Source organism: Rana temporaria, chromosome 1 (genome assembly GCF_905171775.1).
Source record: "Rana temporaria chromosome 1, aRanTem1.1, whole genome shotgun sequence".
Classification (NCBI taxonomy): domain Eukaryota; kingdom Metazoa; phylum Chordata; class Amphibia; order Anura; family Ranidae; genus Rana; species Rana temporaria.
The window spans coordinates 431,528,961-431,555,173 of record NC_053489.1 but is presented as its reverse complement, the minus strand read 5'-3'; the positions used below and the strand labels follow the sequence as shown (position 1 = coordinate 431,555,173).

At 43.4% G+C, this 26,213-nt stretch overlaps 1 protein-coding gene across 1 annotated transcript in view; it reads right to left on the bottom strand.

Annotated features, from left to right (window-relative positions):
- TMPRSS9 (transmembrane serine protease 9) overlaps nt 1-26,213 on the bottom strand; it is a 184,598-nt gene that overhangs the window by 101,461 nt on the left and 56,924 nt on the right. Inside the window, exon 2 of the mRNA XM_040325655.1 lies at nt 17,589-17,731. The gene's annotated coding sequence lies outside the window, so the exon portion shown is untranslated. The remainder of the gene's footprint in view (nt 1-17,588; nt 17,732-26,213) is intronic.

Genomic DNA, 26,213 nt, shown 5'->3' with positions numbered 1-26,213 from the left:
ATACTTTGGCAAATCTTTCAACCAGTTCCACTATACAACCTTTTCTAATAGATCCAGAGGCGTTGCTACTTTTATTAGAAACACTGTAATCTTTGAGATACAAAATATACATAAAGATGCTGAAAGCAGATATAGTATCTTAAAAGGCAGCCTAAACAGACGTAATATCACAATAGCCTCCTTATACGCTCCCAATGAAGCCCGGTCTTCATTTTTCACCAACTTTCTGGATATCCTTGACCAATACAATTCCCCCCACATGATAGTTGGCGGAGACTTCAATCTATCTGCTCACCCAGCCTTAGACAGAAGTAGAGTGGTTCCCTCCTCCAAATCATTCCCCAAATCCTTAAATCGCACACTAAGTAAACTCCAGTTGATTGATTCCTGGAGAGCACACAATATAGGAATTAAGAAATATACTCACTACTCCCACCCTCACGACTGCTATGCCCGTTTGTACTATATATTCTGTACACCCATTCTCTTAGCAAACTCATCCAAAGCCACCATCCACCCCTGCCTATGGTCAGACCACAATTTAGTAGCCTTTGAAACCTCCCATATTGGGATGACCCCCACCCCTTTTAACTGGCGTCTTAACGACTCCTCTCGGACCGTTCTACCCACCAGCTAATTAGTGCCCACATTAAAGAATACTTTCAAAACAACACCTCAGAGGAGGTGCTGCCCACATATGTTTGGGCAGCCCACAAAGCCGTCCTGAGAGGACATTTGATTAATATTGCAGCAGCCAAGAATAAAGCTAAACTAGCAGAAAGCAAGAGCCTAACTAGGGAACTTGGTGATTTATACGACAAATTAAGCAACAACACCTCCCCAGAAATAACACAATCCACCCTTACCAAACGCCAAGCCTTAAACACAATCCTATCAGAAAATACTGAAAGATCCTTGCGATTCTCCAAAGCTAAATTTCTGCTTCATGGCAATTCCTCCTCAGCAATGTTTGCTAGAAAGCTGAAACATGACACTAAGCCCCCTCATGTCTACAAACTTCGCAACCATAAAGGTAACCTGGTAACCCACCCACATGATGTCCTTCAAATATTCACATCCTTTTATAAAAACCTTCTCTCAGGTCCTCGCACAGAACCCCAACACTCCTCTCTAGAGTGGCTGAACTCCCTATATCTACCAAAACTCAATTATATGCAATTCTCTTCCTTAAATTAACCTTGCACAGATGTACAGATGTAGAAATCACTAGGATAATAAAATCCCTTAAAACCTCAACCGCACCTGGCCCGGATGGCTTTTCGGCCACATACTATAAAAAATGTACTCCCCTCCTGACCCCTAACCTTACTAAAATGTTCAATCATATTTTGCAAGGAGGTCATTTTCCAGCAGACATGTTATTGGCTAATCTGTCCCTTATACCTAAACCCCAAAAAGACCATACCTTACCACAAAACTTTCGCCCCATCTCAGTTCTTAACAACGATCTCAAATTATTTGGTAGACTGCTTGCGGATAGACTGGCATCTGTTATCACCTCCCTAATCCACACAGATCAAACGGGCTTCATCCCAGGCAGGCAAATAGTTGACAATATCAGATTGGTCACCAACCTGATTCAGGGTGCCAACCTTCACTCCCGTCCCTTGTGCCTACTTAGCCTTGATATTCACAAGGCCTTTGACAGTGTTAACTGGTCTTACTTAAATCACCTTTTACCCAAATTCGGGATCTCTGATAAATTTATACATGGTTTCAATGCCCTTTACCATCTCCCTCAAACTAGAATTAAAATCCCTGGTAACAATTCAGACTTTTTTCCCTTGAGCAGGGGAACCAGACAGGGTTGTGCCCTCTCCCCCTCCTCTTTGCTCTGGCCATAGAACCCGTAGCACAAGCCATTAGAAATAATATTAACATTAAAGGCTACAATAAAGACCCACATCAATTCAAACTTAGTCTGTATGCTGATGACGTCCTCTTATTTCTTACTGACCCACTCATCTCTATCCCAAACCTCCTATCAGAACTCCATACATTCCACAAACTCTCTGGTCTATATGTTAATACTAACAAATGCTCCATCCTACCCATCAACTGCCCCCCTGATCTTTTATCATTACTGAAAAATAACTTTAATTTCATATGGTCCCCAATATCATTTAAATATCTTGGAGTAATCCCTTCTCCGTTCTCTCTAACTGACTTTTTACTTCTTTACCTTTCTTCCTGATCATTCGACCTTTCACCAACAGGCTAGGTTGGGCCAAGATCATTGTTTATTTTTGTGTTGTTTTAGTTTAGCCCCCTTGGCTTTCACCTTGCGGATTCAGAGACAGGGTCCTCCCGCTGCCTTTCACAAGATGGTACCCCTGAAGTGTATAAGTTATCCTTTTGCTTTCTCCTGGCCTAGGGCGCAGCAGGCTCCCAGTGGGGCGCCCGGGCAGGAGTAGATGACAGCAGTATATATAGGAATACTCGACAGGGATATATGTGTAACTATCTCTCAGGTCTTGTGAGGGGATTCATGTTATGTTATGTTTAATATCGTGGAAAGTGTCTGTCTACTTCAGGGTAGTCCGGCCCGCCCGCTGTGGGAGGACCGGTGCCCGCTTTCTTTGATGTCTGTCAAAAATTCTAATAAAACTTTTATTGAACTTAAATATCTTGGAGTAAATATTACAGCCTCCCATAATCTATTATATAAATCCAATTACCTCCCCCTCTTTTCTCATATTAGCTCATTATTACAAATTTGGTTGAGCTACCATATCTAATTTCTTGGTAGGATTTGTGCATTTAAGATGACTTTCTTTCTCGTACATCACGGGACACAGAGCGGCATATTCATTACTATGTGGGTTATATGGAGTACCTTCAGGTGATGGACACTGGCAATCTCAAACAGGAAGTCCCCTCCCTATATAACCCCCTCCCATAGGAGGAGTACCTCAGTTTTTTCGCCAGTGTCTTAGGTGTTGGTCATGGATTAGCTTTGCCTCTGTATCCTTGGGATTAAGGCGGGCTAACCGGATCTGTCCAAAGTGCCTCAGCGCCAAAGTGGACAGTACCCGGGCCCCAAACCGTGGGGTTTTGCCTATAATGCCCTCTCTAGAGGGATGGACCCTGGGCCCAGGACTTAGAGCTTTTCCTAAGCCAAAAGTATCCTGTTTGCCAGGGTGCTATATAGGTCCAGGTCAGTCGGTTCCTTCCTAGGACCCCAGTACCTGATGGTCTACTACCTTACCCACGGAGATGGGAGAAGATTGGACTGTTGTTGCTTGGCAAACGTCCTGCGGCATGGAGCAGGTAAGTGGAGAGTCTGCGGGACTTGGTCCGACAGTGGACTCTCCAGGGGAGATCTGCGGGGGGTTTGCCTGAGTATGCTCTGCATTGGCACCATGGTCACTATGTCTGTTATGTCTGGATGATCTAACTTTTCCCCCCATGACTGGATCCCCCTGTCTAGGCATCTCTTTACTGGCTACCTGCTGCCCCGCTGGTTGGGAAGGTCTCCCTGCTTCCTGAAGCTGGCAGCGCGTCTCCGTGTGTTCCCCTCCCCTGACATACGGGCGCGCGCGCGGGCGCGTGCACGCTTAATAGAGCAGTTTCGCGCCGTTCGGGGGGGGGGGCGGGGAGCGTGCAGGCCGGCGTCGAAAGAGGCGGGCTTTCGCCTCTGTTATTTGAAGCAGGTCCTCGTATGGCTCAGTCTGAAACTGAACTGAGAGCGAGAGGACACAGAGCGGCACACTAGTGACCCCCGGTGGCAGGAAAGGGGTAGTACATGCTAGGCTTAGCCTATGCATATCTATTAAGCCAAAAATCCTCTTTGCAGCAGGTTGGAGGCTGGTAAAGTATTGGTGGGGCTGTATGTTTTAAAAAAAAAAAAAAAAAAAAAGCCTTTAATAAGGTAAAGGAAATATATATATATAATAATGTATTGAAAAAAAAAAAAAAAAAAGTGGTTCTTTTTTGTTGGAACATACGGAGCCCCACCAGGTTAGGGACATTAGTAATACTACTGTTCCCTTAACCACGTAATTTTTTCCTAGCTACAAACAGTCAGTTGTTGTATGCTGGGGTACCTCGGTCTTGTACCATGGCTCCCAAAGGCTCGGGATCTAGAGGGGCAAAAAATACCAAAAAACAAAAGGGTTCCCCCTCAGATTCTGAGGATATGAGTCAGGCTATGCCAGTACTCTCCCCACCTGTTGACCCAGGGATGGCCGCCTTGGTTGAGCCAATAGGGGGGTCTGGTGCGGAGGCTGGCCCAGATCCTCCCAACCCGGTGTTTGTCACTGAGGAAATGCTAGCTATCTCCTTAGGAGGGCTAGAGAAAAGATTGGCAGCTATGATCGCTAATTCATTGCCAGACAAAAAGCGGACTAGGTCCCCTTCACCAAAGTGTGTATACTCAGATGCGGAGGTTCTCTCCCTAGGAGACTTAGAATCTCAGGAGGACCTGGTGGACCAGAACCTAGAAGGTTCAGAGCTTGAGGATTCTACTGTGGAGGAACCATTCTCTGCCTCCCAAGCAGAAAGTCTGTGGATCCAGTCCTTGACAGACATGGTCCGATCGGCATTTAAGTTGCCCTTACCGGAGCCTCGGGCTCCGATAGTTTCCTCCTTGGGCTCTTTAAAAGCCCCCTTGAATGACGCAGTTTTTCCGGTCCATCCTCTGTTGGAGGAATTGATTTACCAAGATTGGGTACGACCGGACAGAATCTTTTTGCCGCCTAAAAGATTTTCTGTTATCTACCCCATGGAAGAGAAATTTTCCAAAAAATGGGCGCCCCCAGCTGTGGACGCAGCCATCTCGTGCGTAAATAAAACATTAACTTGTCCGGTAGAAAACATACAAATGTTTAAGGATCCGGTTGATAAACGTTTAGAGACACTTTTAAAGGCTTCCTTTGCTACGGCAGGAGCAGTGGTACAGCCGGCAGTAGCTGCTATCGTAGTTTGTCAGGCTTTGAAGGTCCAGACTAAACAGATGCTGAAAGACATCCCTGCCCAACAGGCAGAGGAGCTATCTGATATTCCCAGAGCTTTATGCTTTGCGGTGGATGCTATAAAGGACTCCATCCAGCAGGCATCTCGTTTATCACTATTAGTAGTGCATATGAGAAGGCTCTTATGGTTAAAGAACTGGGCGGCCGAGCCCCCATGTAAGAAACTTCTAGCAGGGTTTCCCTTTCATGGGGGAAGACTCTTCGGAGAAGATCTAGATAAATACATTCAGACTATATCGAGTGGTAAAAGTACCCTCCTACCAGTCAAAAAGAAGTTCCGGGGTCCTGCCTTTAAGAGGCCGATTTCCCCTGTCCCGGGGCCCTCAAATTCCAGGCAGTATCGACGGCCTCCTGCGCGATCCAACTTTAACAATAAGTCACAGGGACAGGCCCCTGGGGGCAAGAGGCCATGGTATCGCAAGCCAACAAAGCCAGCCCCTAAGTCTGCCTTATGAAGGGGCGCCCCCACTCACTCGAGTGGGGGGAAGGCTTCGTCTCTTTTCAGAGGTTTGGGAAGCCAACATCCCCGACAGATGGGTCCGGTCATCTGTGGCCAGAGGCTACAAGTTAGAGTTTCTAAAGTTTCCGCCGCCTCATTTTCAGGAGTCAAGGGTACCGAACGATCCAGCAAAAAAGGCCTCGTTCCTAACGGCATTGGATCGTCTGCTCTGCCAGGGCGTGATTGTAGAGGTACCAGTCCAAGAGCAAGGACTAGGCTTCTACTCCAATCTATTTGTCGTACCAAAGCCCAACGGCGATGTCAGACCAATTTTAGACCTAAAAGGTTTAAACGTTTACCTAAAGGTTCAGTCATTCCGGATGGAATCGGTTCGGTCAGCAGCCGCCGCGCTCCAGAAGGACGACTTTCTGGCTTCCATAGACATAAAAGACGCTTACCTTCATATACCGATCTTTCAGCCACATCAAAGATTTTTACGCTTCTCGGTGGCTCAGCGTCACTTCCAGTTTGTGGCACTTCCTTTCGGGCTGGCTACGGCCCCCCGGGTGTTTACGAAGGTTCTAGCTCCAATTTTAGCCAATCTAAGAATCCAAGGGGTCACGGTCCTAGCATACTTGGACGATCTCTTGATCATAGATCACTCACCGGCTTGCCTGGAGCAAGCGGTTGCCCTTACGGGTCAATACCTCGAGAGTTTCGGCTGGGTCTTAAACCGAGAAAAATCAGCATTCCAACCAACAAAACAGTTGGAATATCTCGGCATGAGGTTAGATACAGCTCAGCAAAGAGTATTTTTACCCCTGGTAAAGGTCAAAGCTATCAAGGAGTTGATTCAGCTGGTTCTAAGCAAAAAAGAACCAACTATTCGCCTATGTATGCGTTTACTAGGCAAGCTGGTGGCTACGTTCGAGGCGGTACCTTACGCACAGAGCCATACTCGCGTCCTACAAGCAGCCATTCTGGCGGCTTGGAGCGGGAAAGCACAGGCCTTGGAGTTTCCTTTAGCTCTATCATCAAGAGCCCGGCAAAGTCTGTGCTGGTGGTTAAACCCTCAGAATCTGCTGAAAGGGAAATCCTTCAGCCCCATAGCCTGGAAGATAGTGACCACAGATGCCAGCCTAAAAGGCTGGGGAGCGGTCTTGGATGGTTATACTCGCCAAGGTACTTGGGCAGCGGCGGAGAAGCAGCTGCCCATCAATATCCTGGAGCTCAGAGCTGCTCGGCTAGCCCTCCTGGCATGGACATCCAAACTGAAGGGATTCCCGGTGAGAATACAATCAGACAATGCCACGGCTGTGGCATATATAAACCACCAAGGGGGAACCAAGAGTCAGGCCGCTCAGAAGGAAGTGAGCTTGATTTTTCTGTGGGCAGAGGCTCATGTGCCCTGCATATCGGCAATATTCATTCCCGGAGTGGACAACCTGCAGGCAGACTTCTTAAGTCGCCAAACTATGTCGCCAGGGGAATGGTCTCTACATCCCCAGGTTTTTCAGACAATCTGCCAAAGGTGGGGTGTGCCAGACGTGGATGTCATGGCATCGAGGTTCAACAAGAAGCTAGACAGGTTCGTGTCCCGCACAAGGGACCCGATGGCCTGCGGAACCGATGCGTTAGTTTGCCCTTGGCATCAGTTCAAACTCCTTTATGCGTTTCCCCCTCTCCAGTTACTACCCCGCCTGCTGCGCAGGATAAGGATGGAGCACAAGCCAGTAATCCTGGTTGCTCCAGCGTGGCCCCGGAGGGCATGGTACTCACTAGTCTTGAGGATGGCAGTAGAAGACCCTTGGACTCTTCCTCTACGACCAGACCTACTCTCTCAAGGCCCGATCCTCCACCCTGCATTACGGCGTCTAAATTTGACGGCCTGGCGGCTGAATCCCTGATTCTCAGGGGTAGAGGTCTGTCTAAGCAGGTTATCTCCACCCTGATCAGGGCTAGAAAGCCGGTCTCCAGAATAATTTATTACAGGGTTTGGAGGGCCTATGTAGGCTGGTGTGAGTCCAAGAAATGGCTTTCTCGCAAGTATACCATTGATAGAGTGTTAAGTTTTCTCCAGCTGGGAGTGGATAAAGGCCTGGCATTAAGCACAATTAAGGGACAGATTTCAGCTCTGTCAGTGTGGTTTCAGAGGCCGTTGGCCACCCACTCGCTGGTTAAGACCTTCATTCAGGGGGTCTTACGTATTAATCCTCCGATCAAGTCCCCAATTTGTCCGTGGGACTTAAATCTTGTTCTATCAGCTTTGCAGAAGCAACCCTTTGAACCTTTGGCTGAGATTCCTTTGGTTTTACTAACAAGGAAATTGGTATTTCTGGTTGCCATAGTTTCAGCCAGGAGAGTGTCAGAATTGGCTGCCTTATCTTGTAAGGAACCATATCTTATTCTGCATAAGGATAGGGTGGTTCTCCGTCCTCATCCTTCTTTTCTGCCGAAGGTTATATCCGGTTTTCACCTAAACCAGGATTTGATTCTACCTTCCTTCTTTCCGAAACCTACGTCTAGAAAAGAAGGGTTGCTGCATACCCTAGATATTGTCAGGGCCATGAAGGCCTATCTTAAAGCTACAGAGAAGATTCGGAAAACAGAGGTGTTGTTCATTTTGCCGGACGGGCCCAAGAAGGGGCAGGCGGCTGCAAGATCCACCATCTCGAGGTGGATTAGACAGTTAATTACTCAGGCATACGGCTTGAAGAGGTTGCCTCCTCCTTTATCAATAAAGGCTCACTCTACCAGGGCCATGGGCGCCTCCTGGGCAGCACACCATCAGATCTCTATGGCTCAAATATGCAAGGCGGCAACCTGGTCTTCAGTCCACACGTTTACAAAGTTCTACCAGTTGGACGTAAGAAGGAATACTGATACAGCCTTTGGGCAGGCAGTGCTGCAGGCTGCGATTTAAGACCCTCGGAATCGGGGGCACCCTTGATTTAAATTTACATTTAAATTTATTCTTTTTTTGACTAAGTTGGATTTATTATTATTATTTTAGAGTGTACCTCTAATTAAATCCTGTTGTCTTGGGAAGATGTCTCCCTCCCCTCATTAAAGCATTGCTTTGGGACATCCCACATAGTAATGAATATGCCGCTCTGTGTCCCGTGATGTACGAGAAAGAAAAGGGGATTTTTAATACAGCTTACCTGTAAAATCCTTTTCTTGGAAGTACATCACGGGACACAGAGCTCCCACCCCTCTTATAGGGACCATTTTGGGAGGCATACTGCTTGCTACAAAACTGAGGTACTCCTCCTATGGGAGGGGGTTATATAGGGAGGGGACTTCCTGTTTGAGATTGCCAGTGTCCATCACCTGAAGGTACTCCATATAACCCACATAGTAATGAATATGCCGCTCTGTGTCCCGTGATGTACTTCCAAGAAAAGGATTTTACAGGTAAGCTGTATTAAAAATCCCCTTATTCTCCCCAAACTGCTCTATTATTTTAGGTCACTACCTATCATTGTCCCCAAAACTAGATTGGAAGCTCTCCATCGTGAAATCAATAGGTTTATCTACAATGATAAAAAACCTAGATGTAGCTACTCCCTTATGCATAGAACTCATCTTATTGGTGGTCTGGGACTTCCTCACCTCTGGCTTTATTTTCTGGTGGCTAGACTGGTCCAGATGGCACAATGGTCCTCCCCTGACACTAATATATCCTGGTTAAAGTTTGAATCCACCTCCATTTTACCCCTTAACCTCACAGGCATCCTATGGTCTAACACAAAGCCACATCACACTTTACCCAAACAAAATACAATAGTTGCACACTCTATACAGTTGTGGAATAAAATTAAAGCTGCTTTTAAACTCTCCTCAGTGTCCCCCCCCCCCCTCTAGCCTCATACCTAGGCGATCCCAGATTCCCCCCTGCCTTTCTGGACAACACTCCATTCCATAACTGGATTAACCACAACCTCACCACTCTCACATTTAATGCAAAATTGCTCCTCTTTTTCACCTTACAGTCTAGATTTGACTTCCCCCCCTCAGAATTGTCTAACTACACTCTAATCCATGACTTCTTTGCAACTCACTACTCTGTGTCCATTAATCCCCCCAAATACCTTATTTGAGCACATTTGCATATCCTCCTCACGGGACAAGGGTCTAATCTCACTATTATACAGCTACCTAAATAACCTGAAAATGTATAAGTGTTCGTACATATAACATGTACTACTGCGCTGACTTCAAAAGAATAAATTTAAATCACCTATAAAATGTGAATAAACTACAAGTACCAGTCATAAACATAAACTCATATATTATGCAATAAATTACCCAAAAAATGTGATATGCTCACATCAGTGAGTCAATCTCTAATTCGTGAACCCCCTGTTGCGCAAACTCAGAAGCGCCAATGCGCTAGTAATAAATAATATATATATTATATGGATAAATATAAAAAAAAAAACTGTATATACAGTATAAAGTCCAATGTAATCGTGCACTGATGCAATATCCTCAAAGAGTGCTTCCAAACGTGAAGAAATTGTGCCTTGCCGCAAAATTTGTGACTTTTTCACCTTTGATAAAAGTGTCACCACCACCTCCTATTTTACTATGCGCTCACCAGATCTAAAAAGGTATACAGCATGTAATCATAAGTTGATATACGATCCCACTGCTGGTTCAGGACTCTCGCGCTCCAACTCCTTATGGGGTCTTTGGGCTCCCAGAAAAGAAAAACCCCATATGGTGCAGTACGTTTTTTTAAAACGATTTATTTATAAGACATAAAAAGAATTGTTCACTCACATGCTCGTGTGCCCAAGCCGGCACTAGCCTGTCCAGTGTTACTGCTTACTCCCTGGCGTGCGCTCCAAGCCTCAGCCGTTGTGCGTTCCAGCGGGCGGAAGTGCCTGTGCAACACGCGTTTCGCATGTACGCATGCGTCATCAGGAAGCTTCCTGATGACGCATGCGTACATGCGAAACGCGTCGAGGCTCATGGGTAATACTCTTCTGTGAACACGTCACACGACTCAGACCTCCTCCACGGCCCTGCACAGGCACTTCCGCCCGCTGGAACGCACAACGACTGAGGCTTGGAGCGCACGCCAGGGAGTAAGCAGTAACGCTGGACAGGCTAGTGCCGGCTTGGGCACACGAGCATGTGATTGAACAATTCTTTTTATGTCTTATAAATGAATCGTTTTAAAAAAACGTACTGCACCATATGGGGTTTTTTTTTTCTGGGAGCCCAAAGACCCCATAAGGAGTTGGAGTGCGAGAGTCCTGAACCAGCAGTGGGATCGTATATCAACTTATGATTACATGCTGTATACCTTTTTGGATCTGGTGAGCGCATAGTAAAATAGGAGGTGATGGTGACACTTTTATTAAAGGTGAAAAAGTCACAAATTTTGTGGCAAGGCACAATTTCTTCACGTTTGGAAGCACTCTTTGAGGATATTGCATCAGTGCACGATTACATTGGACTTTATATATACAGTTTTTTGTTTTTTTATTTTTTATATTTATCCATATCATATATATATTATTTATTACTAGCACATTGGCGCTTCTGAGTTTGCGCAACAGGGGGTTCACGAATTAGAGATTGACTCACTGATGTGAGCATATCACATTTTTTGGGTAATTTATTGCATAATATATGAGTTTACTGTATGTTTATGACTGGTACTTGTAGTTTATTCACATTTTATAGGTGATTTAAATGTATTCTTTTGAAGTCAGCGCAGTAGTACATGTTATATGTACGAACACTTATAAATTTTCACTTAATTGCACCACCTGGTGGGGTAAAACCATAACTGCAGCAGACTTAGCATTATTATTGTTTTTAATTTTATTTTTATATTTTGAGCCGGTGTCATAACCCAAACTACAGATACCTTAATAACCTGAATCAACCTAAAAAAAATGTCTGGCCCCATGTTGTGCTGGGAATCTGACATAAACTGCACATTCTCTACTAAATCATGGTCCAACATGTTTGACAGCCTTCGTAAAAGCAACTGCGCAGCTGCATTTAGAGAACCCCCTCTGAAGCTTCTCACCAGATGGTACATGACTGTCTAAAATTCTCTCCTTTTACCCCACTACCTCCCCATGCTGCTTCAGAGGCTGCCCAGAAGAGGGAAACTACCTCCACATCTTCTGGGGTTGCTGACATCTCGAGCCTATTTGGCATTCAGTAGTCAATAGACTTGAAAACTCACTTAAAAAGAAAATCACCCTCTCAACCCAAACTTGTCTCCTGTATGCTACCGTTCCAGATGTCCCTCCCCCTTGCAATAAATTGATCCACTCCTTGATCAGTTCCATCCAATGGATGATCGCCTCCAACTGCTCAGGTCGAATCTAGAATCAAAATGCTAAAATTATCAGAGAGAATACACCATACACTGTCTGACAGTATGCATAAGTTTAACGAAAAATGGTTATATTGGTTCTTACCTGTGAGTCACCCTGTGTAACTCTCAACTTTTCCCGTTGGCCCTCTCCCCTTTTCTTCCCTTTATTTCCCCGCTCTTTCATAACTGTGGCTAAGTCATCAATGTTCTACCTCTCTTTTATACTCATGCCTCCCATTTACCCTCATTACTGTGTTGTATATTTTTCTGTTTTTCAACACCCCATCCATGACTACATTGGTTTTTGTGCATTTGACACTCCAGTTTTCCGCCACTTTGGATGGATTTCCTCTCACTTGCTGTTTTGGCTATGGGAAAGGAAGTGAAGAGGAATCTCCTCAATTAGACACAGATGGCAAAAAAAATAAAAAACACTTGCAGGGGTTATAACCCTCCCTTAGGCCTCGTACACACGGCCGAGTTTCTCGGCAAAAACCAGCAAGAAGCTTGCTGGGTTTTTTTTTTGCCGAGGAAACCAGTCATGTGTACACTTTTCACCGAGGAAACCGCCGAGGATCTCGTCGGGCCAAAAAGAGAACATGTTCTCTATTTCCTTGACGGCAATGGGAAAATTTGGCTCGCCGAGATCCTCGGCGGCTTCACAAGGAACTCGACGAGCAAAACGATGTGTTTCGCCCGTCGAGTTCCTCGGACGTGTGTACGAGGCTTCACTCTATACAAAATGAAAAAAAGTTTTGCCTTTTAATTACACTTTAAAAAGTGTTACTGGGGCTCAGCTTTAATTTATTAGTAAAATCCATCTAAAACTGCCAGTGCATCTCCCACTACCCTTCCCCTAGATTGACAATTCTGCATTTCAAATGTGTCTCCATTGCATCTCCAATTAAAAAACCCAAAGACAGGGAGTGTGTTACTGACAGGATCACCAGATGAAAATAAAGGAAAAAAAGCCAAAAAAAGAAAATGAATGTAGCAACTAGCATTTGGGATTGTAGGCTACAAAATACTACATTTTTGATTTTGGGTTTAATAGCACAGTGATGAAACATAAGATTGGCACTTCTGGAAGTTTTTTTCTTAGGAGTACTCAGGCGGTAATTTATCTTCATTATAGTGGTGTTCAGTGACATACAGAAGTAGGAGAAGTAAATGTTTACTATCTTCTTTGCAGGGAACACTGTTATTCAGAGTTTGATTTTAGAAGAAATTTGTCCAAAATGCAACAAAACGAGCATTGTGAGCTCATTGCCTTCAAGAGAGAAAATGGGAACGAGGATTTGGAATTTGAAGTATGCATGTTAAATCTTGGCTTGGCAATGGAAACTAGGACATCTTGTTAAATAAAATTATGCTAAAGTAGCCGGGTGTTCTAGATGAACTGATGATAGAACAGGTATTAGTTGGACATGTATCAACAATCCAGAGCAATTAATTAGAGAAACAAGATGACAGTAATATACTCTGGCACAGGGGAAAGTGAACAGCCATGCAGTGCAGACAGCCAGAATACTGTTTTGACTACAGAGCTTTGAGTATGGATATAACATTGGATATGGCATACATGTAACAAAATAGTCATAAGAATGACTGGAAACATTGTTCTGTGAACATTCTGCAGTCATTGTGGTGCTTTTTAAAAATAATTTAGTAAAACACTTATCATTTTTTTGTATTAAAAGACAAATATGAGATAATCACATCAGAAGTAAAGCCTAGTACACACGGGCCGAATGTTGGACGGCATCGACAGGTTCAATAGAAACTGGCTGACATGCGGGCTGTGTGTACTGCAGCCGTTCGGCCAACCTCTGCCAATGGGGCATGACTGAAAAAGGTCTGACGATCAGCTCCCGATGTGTCCCGGAGTGTTCTGGCAGGGGGGCTGTCCCCCTGCCAGAACACAATAGCACAGCAAGGGAGATCGATGTACTAACATTCCATGGTTATTACAGCGGCTCTTTCGGAGCTGTCCGTTTTTTCCGCTCAGCCCTGCTGAGTTGAATGAAAAAAAACCTGCTAGTGTGTACTTGGATTAAGAGTCACATTGGTTTTATAGATCAAACATGATAAAAGCCTCAATAGTCCAATCATAATGGATCATATATGTATATTAGAAGAAACAAAGGTCACTGTTATCAAACGATGATGCATCTACTTAAAGGGATGTTAAAAATATCATGCAGTTTTCGTTTGGAACTATAGTATAGGCAGCCCCCGGGCTACAAACAAAATGTTGTTTCTAAGTTTGTTCTTAAGTTTGTTCTTAAGTTGAATTTGTATGTGAGTTGGAACAGGTACATTTTTTAAGTGTAATAACTCCAAAAAAGTGTAAGCCCAAAATAAATATTTTTACGTTTTTTTGGATAGCCTGTTCAGCAGATTTCACCTAATTTCTGTCACTGTGACAATCACATTTTGAAAAATTTGTGTTGTTGTGCAAACAAGGATTGGCGATAAAGCTTCAATGGAGACACCTTTTTCCCATGATAACTCTTCCAGGAGTGAATTTCCCTTCCTAGGGGTATATTTCCTCTCACTTCCTGTTTTCTCAATTCATTTGTAAGTAGGAGTCGTATGTAAGTCGAATATATGCAGCTCGGGGCCTGTACACTGGCAATTAAAGGATAACTAAAGTTATTATTTTTTTTAAATAACAAACATGTTATACTTACCTCCACTGTGCCACTCGTTTTTCACAGAGTCGCCCCGAACCTGGTCTTCTGGGGTTCCTCGGCGGCTGTCTCGGCTCCCCCCCTCAAGGACTCAACACCTTCATGCGAGCGAGCAAGCATGGTGTTGAGTCTTCACGGGCGGGCTCCCATGATACAGCGGGCAGCCATAGCCGCTAATTGTATCACTCGGCCCCGGCCCTCGGTGCGCTGCATCATTGGATGTGATTGACTGCAGTGCGAGCCAATGGCTGCGCTGCTTTCAATCAACCAATGACAGAGCCGGGAAGATGGCCGAGAAGCCTGTGCGTTCACGGCATGGGGGGGGGTTCAGGGGGCCTCTAATCGGCAGATGTTTTTTCACCTTAATGCATAGAATGCATTAAGGTGAAAAAACGTTTACCTTTACAACCCCTTTAAGTCTCTTTGCTACTGAGAAATATTTAGGGATCTATTTATTGTTGTGTCGATGGGCAATTCTCCCAATATTTAAAGTGGATGTAAACCCTCACATATACCCAGTGAAGTAAACAGCCTTCAGATTAAAAACAGGGATGAAACAAATCTATAAGTTTTACATGTATATCTTCAGCTGAATATATCCTTTAGAAGGTGCTCTTCGTGTTACAGATTTTCCCTTCCTGGTCAGCAATGGGAGTGTATTATTGGCATACAGCCAAGACAGCTGATTGGAGGAAAGGCACACACCCCCTCTCCACATTGGCAAAGGAAGGAAGGAATGTGCAAAGCTTTGCTGTGAGATGGCAAGCTGTCTGCTACTCTATTTATAGCAACCTTTCCCGACACACACTTTAGGCTGCCGTCTCTGAGAACTTGTCAGAAGTTATCAGGCTGATAACAGAGCTACTGAGCAGGAGAAAGCTACAGGACTTAGTGCTTTGAAGAGATATAAGAAAACAACACTACAGATATATGTGCCCAGCTCAAATTTCATGAATCGTGTTGACATCCACTTTAACTGTTTTTTGGCCAAGATTAGATTTTGCCCATTAATTCAATTTATCACAGTGGTTTTTGCCCATTTTCACCCATTTTCAAAGGAGATTGACTCAAGAATTGGCAGGTGAAATTAGAGTAAAACAATAATTGACCATGTAATCCCACATCTGTCCTCCAATGGGAAAGAGCTCTACCATACTATTTATTCTATTTATTACTTATTGAATGTAAATTCCTTCTGATATTCACCCATTTCTTTGCTGTGCATAATATTTTAACTATTTTCTGGTTTGGAGTGGATACATATACATTTTGACGTTCTTCTTGCTTTGGAGCTGTGTATTTTTTTGTCCAGGAGACTTGCTAAACTTGTTTTTAATGCAAGCTCCATGCTTCCATGGTTAATTTTTTTGTTTTGTTGCTTTAATGAAAAGAATGGCATGTCCCTCCCTTTGGCATCTGTGTACTGTGCAGTGCCTCTGCTATTTCGATAGCAGCCAGCCACCAGCCTGCATGACCTTCAGCATGTTGGACAGAGGGGGTGTTTTGAGAAGAGGTTCTCCATGACATCACTGCACAGATTTTATTTTTAGTCCAAATATGAGCAGATATGTTCCCCCCTCCCGCTGACCTGCCAGCGCTGGTCAAATACGGAAGGACAACCTGGAAAGGTAAATATGATTAAAAAAGTATAAGTATTTTTAACCACATCAATACTGGGCACTTTCGCCCCTTCCTTCCCAGACCAATTTTCAGCTTTCAGCGCTCTCACACTTTCAATGGAAATTGCGCGGTCATGCAATGCTGTACTCAAATAAAATTTTGTTCGCACAAGTAAAGCTTTCTTTTGGTGGTATTAATTCACGACTCCGTTTTTTTTTTTGCAATATAAGCGAAAAAAGAGTGGAAATTTAAAGAAAAAACAATATTTTCTTCTTTCTATTTTAAAAGAAATCCAATAAAATTGAATTTTGTCATAAATTTAAGCCAAAATGTATTCTGCTACATGTCTTTGGTAAAAAAAAATCCCAATTATAATAATTGGTTCGTGTGATCACAGACATATGTACGCAGATGATCATGTACAGATGTGCGCAGGTGATCATGGACATATGTGTGCAGATAATCATTGGGACATGTGATTTTACTGTTACATATGTGGGGACTTTGTGTGTTTACATGTGTGGGGACTTAGGGCCAAATCCTCAGCCAGGCGGCGTAACTTAACTTTTTCCATTTAAGTTACACCGCCGCAAATTTCCCAAGTTAGTGCCCGATCCACAAAGCACTTACCTGGGAATTTGCAGCGGTGTAACTTAAATTCCGCCGGCGCAAGGCGTTCCTCTTCAAAGGGGGGCGATTCCCATTTAAATGAGGCGCGCTCCCGCGCCGGCCGTACTGAGCATGCTCGTGACGTAATTTTCCCGACGTGCATTTTTTTAAATGTTCCTCTAGGGTAAACAGATTGCAAAATGCTGTTCTAATGAGAAAGTCTGGTGTAAGCTGTTAGCTTTCCCACTGGTGTCTCATTTCTCTGACTTGTTCAGTTGTGCGTGGAAATTTAAGCTTGAGATACTGAGCTCTGTAAGCAATTGGCCATTTTTAAGATCAGTGAGGAACAGAGGTAAGTAAGTTAATGAACTTTCACCTGCAGGCTGGAAATATATATATATGAAAAAAATATACAGAAAAAAAATATATATATTAAACATATACAATATTTATTATTTATCTCACTCAAAAAATAGACACAATAGATATTTAGAAAAAAAATGTAGAAAACTCCATTTACATGTCTCAGTAGCAAGGTGATGTGATCAAGGACTACAATGACATCTCTGTGTTTTTACGTGGTTAACTTGAAATGTAATGCATTTTAGATTTGTTTTAAAAGGATTATCATTTATCCTTATAGAAGGTGTGGGCTGTTTAAAACTTTTCTAAAGATTTATACTTTATGCATCTTTCACTGCTGCATTATATTGATTTCAACAGCGGTAGTTGTGAGCAAGGGTTTAAATAATTTGTCATGAAATGATTCCAGTCTCATGTATAGACTTTTATGAACAAGCTGTTCTTTGGGTTTCACGTTCAGTAACTCAAACACAAAATAGCATAGCAATAAGAACAGATTACAATAAAAATGATTTACTTACCATAAATTTTTTTGGATGCAATTTGCTGTGTATTTGGCTGGATTTACGTTACTTTTTTCAGCTTGTCTTTAGATGTTGCAAACATCTCATAAAATTAGTTCTTAGAATCCAAGATTTGGCAAATAAACCTAAATAAAAGTTGACTGATATAAAATAGTCGTTAGTAGTATTTATAGACAGTTATGTTCCATATGCATATGTATGCCATAAATAAAGATGATTTGGCTAATGTTATTAAATTGTTGTGCACATGGGTGTAGGAACCCTTACAAATCTGGGGGGGACAGCATTTTTACTCGCCAGGTAAATTCTTATTCAGTAAACTCGGACTCCCACATGCCATGTGGGTTAATTTTTACTTATGCCATGTGGGTTGATTTTTACTAATGCCCTGTGGGCCACAAGGCATTAGTAAAAATCAACCCACATGGCATAAGTAAAAATTAACCCACATGGCATAAGTAAAAACCAACCCACATGGCATAAGTAAAAATTAACCCACATGGCATAAGTAAAAATTAACCCACATGGCATTAGTAAAAACCAACCCACATGACATTAGTAAAAATTAACCCACATGACATTAGTAAAAATTAACCCACATGGCATTAGCAAAAATTAACTGGTTAGCTGGTAGTGGCAGGTTAGGTGATTGACAATAGTTCCAGGTTAGGTAGTAGTGGCAGGCTAGGTGGCAGTGCCAGGTTAGGTGGCATACAGTAGTGCCAGGTTAGGTGGTAATGCCAGGTTAGGTGGCATACAGTAGTGCCTGGTTAGGTGGTAGTGTCAGGTTAGGTGGCAGTGCCAGGTTAGGTGGTATACAGTAGTGCCAGATTAGGTGGTAGTGCCAGGTTAGGTGGCATACAGTAGTGCCTGGTTAGGTGGTAGTGTCAGGTTAGGTGGCAGTGTCAGGTTAGGTGGTATACAGTAGTGCCTGGTTAGGTGGTAGTGCCAGGTTAGGTGGCATACAGTAGTGCCTGGTTAGGTGGTAGTGTCAGGTTAGGTGGCAGTGTCAGGTTAGGTGGTATACAGTAGTGCCAGGTTAGGTGGTAGTGCCAGGTTAGGTGGTATACAGTAGTGCCTGGTTAGGTGGTAGTGTCAGGTTAGGTGGCAGTGCCAGGTTAGGTGGTAAACAGTAGTGCCATGTTAGGTGGTAGTGCCAGGTTAGGTGGTATACAGTAGTGCCAGGTTAGGTGGTTGTGGCAGGTTAGGTGGTATACAGTAGTGCCTGGATAGGTGGAAGTGGAAGGTTAGGTGGTAGTGGCAGGTTAGGTGGTATACAGTAGTGGCAGGTTAGGTGGTAGTGGCAGGTTAGGTGGTAGTGCCAGGTTAGGTGGTATACAGTAGTGCCAGGTTAGGTGGTAGTGCCAGGTTAGGTGGTATAGGGTAGTGCCTGGTTAGGTGATAGTGGCAGGGTAGGTGGTATACAGTAGTGCCTGGATAGGTGGTAGTGCCAGGTTAGGTAGTATTGCCAGGTTAGGTGGTATACAGCAGTGCCAGGTTAGGTGGTATACAGTAGTGCCTGGATAGGTGGTAGTGGCAGGTTAGGTGGTATACAGTAGTGCCTGGATAGGTGGTAGTGGCAGGTTAGGTGGTAGTGCCAGGTTAGAGTGGTAGTGCCAGAGTAAATACATGACATGAATAGATAAGAGTCCTGTTCCCCATTTCCATCAGCTGCACTAAAAGCATGAATCTATGACTATCCAGTGCCAGGTTAGTACCTGTATACCATACCCCCCCCCCTCTCTGAATATTATACCTCCCCCTCTCTGTAAACTGTAACTTCCCCCCCCCCCCTCTCTGAATATTATACCTCCCTCTCTCTGTAAACTGTAACACCCCCCCCTCTCTGAATATTATACCTCCCCCTCTCTGTAAACTGTAACACCCCCCCTCTCTGAATATTATACCTCCCCCTCTCTGTAAACTGTAACACCCCCCCCCTCTCTCTGAATATTATACCTCCCCCTCTCTGTAAACTGTAACACCCCCCCTCTCTGAATATTATACCTCCCCCTCTCTGTAAACTGTAACATCCCCCCCTCTCTCTGAATATTATACCTCCCCCTCTCTGTAAACTGTAACACCCCCCCCCTCTCTGAATATTATACCTCCCCCTCTCTGTAAACTGTAACACCCCCCCCCTCTCTGAATATTATACCTCCCCCTCTCTGTAAACTGTAACACCCCCCCCCCCCTCTCTGAATATTATACCTCCCCCTCTCTGTAAACTGTAACACCCCCCCCCCCCTCTCTGAATATTATACCTCCCCCTCTCTGTAAACTGTAACACCCCCCCCCCCCTCTCTGAATATTATACCTCCCCCTCTCTGTAAACTGTAACACCCCCCCTCTCTGAATATTATACCTCCCCCTCTCTGTAAACTGTAACACCCCCCCCCTCTCTGAATATTATACCTCCCCCTCTCTGTAAACTGTAACACCCCCCCCCTCTCTGAATATTATACCTCCCCCTCTCTGTAAACTGTAACACCCCCCCCTCTCTGAATATTATACCTCCCCCTCTCTGTAAACTGTAACACCCCCCCCCCCTCTCTGAATATTATACCTCCCCCTCTCTGTAAACTGTAACACCCCCCCCCCTCTCTGAATATTATACCTCCCCCTCTCTGTAAACTGTAACACCCCCCCCCCTCTCTGAATATTATACCTCCCCCTCTCTGTAAACTGTAACACCCCCCCTCTCTGAATATTATACCTCCCCCTCTCTGTAAACTGTAACACCCCCCCTCTCTGAATATTATACCTCCCCCTCTCTGTAAACTGTAACACCCCCCCCCCTCTCTGAATATTATACCTCCCCCTCTCTGTAAACTGTAACACCCCCCCTCTCTGAATATTATACCTCCCCCTCTCTGTAAACTGTAACACCCCCCCCCCTCTCTGAATATTATACCTCCCCCTCTCTGTAAACTGTAACACCCCCCCCTCTCTGAATATTATACCTCCCCCTCTCTGTAAACTGTAACACCCCCCCCTCTCTGTAACATTTACCTCCTCCCCCCTGTACCTCAACTGTGTCGTTCTGGCTCTCCATCACATGCAACTTAGTCTCTCTGGCTCTGCAGGCTGGTCGGGTGTAGTGTGGCCACGAGTGTCAGTCTGGGCCCCGCCCCCTTCCTGCTCCTTTCTCCCATTCAGCAGAGCGGCCAGCACAGCTATGCATGTCTGTGTGCAATCAGCTGTGCGCCGCTCGGGAGGGGAGGGGTCGGGGCTGGATCGGCACTGAAGGGGGAGAAAAGCAGTGACCGCAGCTGGACTCGGCGGCCCCTGCCTGCGATCCGGGGACGATCTCCCTATCCTAACCTGGGGGGGATTTTACCATACTTGTCCCCCCCGCATTATTTCCTGGGGGGGATGCGTCCCCTCCGTCCCCCCCGGTTCCTACGCCCATGGTTGTGCATGGTCATATTATACTATACATAAAAGGCTATTGAATAGTAATTTAAAGATGGCACTAAAAACAGGATTGCAGGAATTAATAAATCATTTAAATATCATCCATCTTTACTGCACATTCTGATTTTCCTTGTCAAATTTGTTTATTGAATTTTAACAATTAGCATACATAAGTACATATGGTGGCAGCAAAAGAAAATATCACATATATGTTAACAATATTGAGTTGTAGTTTCAGCATAAACTAAAAGTAGTTTAACTAAGACAATTTTAGCATGGATCTAACTACTGAAAAGTAGGGCTGTTACGGATTAAAATGTTCGTGTTCGATTAATCGATTTTTTTAAAATCAATTAATCGACTAATTTAGATTAATTATGACGCACATACATTTTTCGGATCACCACCATATATAGTCCCCACTGTAATATCCACAGACTTCTCCCCCACTGTAATATCCACAGACATCTCCCCCACTGTAATATCCACAGACATCTCCCCCACTGTAATATCCACAGACATCTCCCCCACTGTAATATCCACAGACCTCTCCCCCACTGTAATATCCACAGACATCTCCCCCACTGTATAGGAAGATTAGTGCTTGCTTAGTCTTACCGGAGAAGCCGGCCGAACACGAGCAGTTGAGGCCAGGTGATGACATCAGCGCGCCGCTCTAGGCTCACCTAGGCCGCCGCCGGGTGGACCAAGATGACCACTGCTCCGGGAGCTAGGCCGAAGCCGCGTCCTTTCCTATGGCCAAGGGAGCAGCGGAGCTCCGCGGATCACGTTGTGTGCCGATCCGCATATGGTGACCCGCTCGGATCACGGACATTTACAATCTGTTGCACCACTAGTACCAATAAAAATAATTTTGATCGATCAAACAAATTTTGATTGATCAAAAAAATTAAAGATTATTGGAGGAATTAATCTTTAATGTCCACAGCCCTACTGAAAAGATTATGTCATACATTGTATAAGAATGAATAAAACCAACTTAGACCAGGACTCGCATTCTGATTTTCATGGTTGTACATTTAAATGAGCTGGTGAAGAGCATCAAGAAGACTTTGGTTAAGCCTTGTACAGCCAAAAGCTGGATAGTGTTTGAAAGACACCTGCCATTAAGTAATTACGTATGCTGTCATCACTGACCTGCTTCTGAAAAGACTACTTGCCTCTGGTTTTACCACAATGTGCAGTGTATGAGTCAGATTCAGAACAAGCAGCCTCGGCAAAAGAAGTCACGTCAAGCTAGAACTATTTATGTGCACGGATGTTCCATGCAGGTGACTTGTAAATTATGGATACCAGAAACAGTCAAGCAGCAAGCATTTTAGATAAATATAAGCAATGGTGGCGAACCCGGTGCCCTTTAGAGTATAATTAAAAGCACAACTTTTTTCATTTTTGTGTAGAACACCAAATGCGATGTAACTGTAACTGTTCTTACTGAATTTTAAAGAAATCCACAAATTTTGAGTGGTCATCAGAACTGGAATGGAGTGGAATTCTTTCAATAGGGACACTAGTTTTGGTGATTACCAGGGATTTCCCTCAATTTGGAGGGATTTCCTGTCACTTCCTATTGAGTCTATTGGGCAGGAAGTGAGGGGAAATCTCCCCAATGGGACACAGAAAGCCAAGAAAAAAATCTGGGGTTATAACTCTCCATTACGCTATCCAAAATGAAAAAAAGTTTTGCCTTCAGTTCTACTTTAAGCACCAATTACTCTCAGTTACATCCAAAGCAGGTTAAAATATATCATGTTTTGGATGTAGCTAAACAGCTGAGTGTGCATGAGAGAGTTGCTATTAGAGGTCTTAGAGGTAGTAGCAATGAACTGCAGTATAGAAGTACATTGTTCTAGGTTGTGGATAGTGACCCATAGATCCCATGTCTTTTAAGGGCTTTGGACCTGCAACTGCATTTATAGCATTTGGTGTCCACAAGCTCTGGCAAGTCAATTGATACTATAGTACTACTGCACTATAAAGGGGAAGTTCCATTCGATTGGCCACACCCTTTGGGCTGATTATGCAAATTTCCCTTCTCATAACCTGCTTCTGAGCATGCACATTTTTTTCCCCGTCGTTAAAGCCTACACACGGCGTGAATAACGGTGAGGAAAAATAGAGCAGGTTCTAAATTTTTAATGCCCATTTTTCACGTCTAGAAAAATGCTCTGGAGCCCACACACTGTCGTTTTTAATGACCAATTAAAAAAATTGCATTTTTCTCGTCATGAAAAACGGTCGTGTGTACGCGGCATAACGCAAGATTATATACATGAGAAAAGGTATTCATGTTGTTATACTGCAATGCTAAATCTGACACTTATGCTAATACGGGTTCAGGATAGATGTTCAAACATACATGGAAGGATAATATGCTACTAATCCACCAAGGGCTAAATGCACATTATTGCTTCTTTGTATACCCCAAAATTGCTTGATTGTTGCAAACCATGCTCAAATCCTTAGCACTGCTTGCAATTATTGACTTCTGTATTATTCATGGTTAATGTAATATTGTAAGAGAGTGGATACCCTGCGCTGCCAGGTGTGCGTAAATGGTAGCTGCTGACACGGCTCATTCAAAAAAGCAAAACAACCAAGAAATACGTATGTGTAGCGCTAAAATTAATAAATGAATATCAAAATACCAAAAATGTGTATTGTAAAAAATAAAACACATATAACATTAATAAATGTAAGACACAAATTGTGAAACATGTGAAATTCCTCTGTGGCGAGGAGTGACAACAGTGCCAACTGGCACGTGAACTGATGCACCTAAGGTGGTATCAAACATGAAAACAGAGTCCAACAAAACTTGTTGACCACTGATGGCATATGCCAAAAGAGGTCAGTCAAGGCTTTATATGACGATTGTCAAACAGCAATCCTTGGCAGGAACTGGTGGGTAGGTCTTTGTATGGAATAGGTTCCCAGGAGTAAGCCGGAAGCTATACTGATGTTGGTATCCCAAAACCAATTGGCTCAGTATGTTAGTGGTGCATAGGGAAAAATAAAGAGAAGTGGCCACATAGCGTGACTGCTAATTTTTCGGCAAGCACGCAAAAAAGCCCCATTAATTTACAGAACTGTTTGACAATCGTCATATAAAGCCTTGACTGACCTCTTTTGGCATATGCCATCAGTGGTCAACAAGTTCCGGTAAGCCTGCACTTTTTCCGGTGATGGGATTGTCACGTTAAAAGAGTCACGCTTTCTCCATATATTCACTGTTTCACTTGAATGTCTTGTGGATGTTGATGAACTTTGCTATACACATCGGATCATCACACCAAGGAGTTTTGTTGGACTCTGTTTTCATGTTTAATACCACCTTAGGTGCATCAGTTCACGTGCCAGTTGGCACTGTTGTCACTCCTCGCCACAGAGGAATTTCACATGTTTCACAATTTGTGTCTTACATTTATTAATGTTATATGTGTTTTATTTTTTACAATACACATTTTTGGTATTTTGATATTCATTTATTAATTTTAGCGCTACACATACGTATTTCTTTAATGTAATATTGTAGAAAAGTACATAAGTACTCATGATACAGAGGGTCAGTCGGCAATATTGAGCGTTTCAGTGCCACATCCAGTAATAGTGGAGAAAAACAAAATCCCCTTGTGGTAGACTTTTAAGGCACAAAATTCTTTAGAAATATGTAAAGTTGTAAATTATTTATTAAATATTTGTAAAACAGACATGTGTAAAAACACATAGCATGCTTAACTATGTTTACAATATTGTCGACAGCATTACATAATTAAAGATACTGTAATTCTTGTACCCGATGCGTTTCAGAGTACATATGTGTCTCCTTCTTCAGGGATATATTTAAGCAAGAATATTTTGTATTCTAAAATAGAACATGACATGACAACGAAAAAGCAATTCAAGGCAAGAAATGTGAGCATACTGGCGCTACTAATGTTATCCAATAAATGTATCAAATGTACTAAAGTTAGAAAAGGTTTGCTTACAGCTTGTACTAAACTCCTTAGATGTGGTGGCTGCATCAATTTTCTTTTTTAAGCTTTTTTCACTCTTATTTCACTTGGAGATCTGGCCAGTAACACACCTCCTGTATTAGAGCCTCCACTCTGGACAAAATGCAACAGAGACACCTTTGGACAGCAGTATTGTCGGTATGGGTGGAGGGGAGTGTTAGATGAACTAGCAGATTTAGATACACTTATGCCCTGTACACACGATCGGTCCATCCGATGAAAACGGTCTGTTGGACCGTTTTCATCAGTTAACCGATGAAGCTGACTGATGGTCCGTCATGCCTACACACCATCGGTTAAAAAAACGACTGTGTCAGAACGCAGTGACGTAAAACACAACGACGTGCTGAAAAAAATGAAGTTCAATGCTTCCAAGCATGCGTTGAATTTTAACCGTGCCTACAAACGTTTTTTTTCTATCGGTTAGGTATCCATCGGTTAAATTTAAAACAAGATTGCTTTTTTTTAACCTATAGATAAATAACCGATGGGGCCCACACATGATCGGTTTGGTCCGATGAAAACGGTCCATCAGACCGTTCTCATCGGTTTGACCGATCGTGTGTACAGGGCATAACACTTTTAAGCCAAACTCCCACAAACCCTTTTTTATGCAGTTACAACACACAGTTTTGTTCCTTTTGGGATAAGACAGCGCTATATAAGTACCTAAATAATAATAATAATAATAATAAAGGTTTTAAATAAATAAATGATAATCATTGTTAGCATGCATGCCAGTGGTAAATGGTTTGTCTCAACCCTCTAGCTGCTATATTTGCAGGACAGATTGTTCTGTTGAAAAACAACAGACTTGCTGGCTGGATTCCCAAGTGAAAATAAAAGAAAGAAAGACTGAAAAAATAAAAATAAATGCAGCCATTCCATCTAAAAATTGGTAAGCTCAGGCTGCCATATAATAAATCTTTGGTTTTTGGGTTTAACAACACTTTAGTTTAGCGTAATATGAGTTCTGCGTAATCCCCTGCAGAATAAACACATACTTCTTTACAGGATCTGTAGGAGGGCAGTAGAAGTGTTGGACATGTTGCCAGCTGTATAACTTTCTATATATTTGTTTCCTTCATTACTGTGCAAGCCGCTCCGCAGCCGCCACAGAGATATGTGAAACAATTTCATAGAGAGCTGGTCACAACCTCCTGTCATG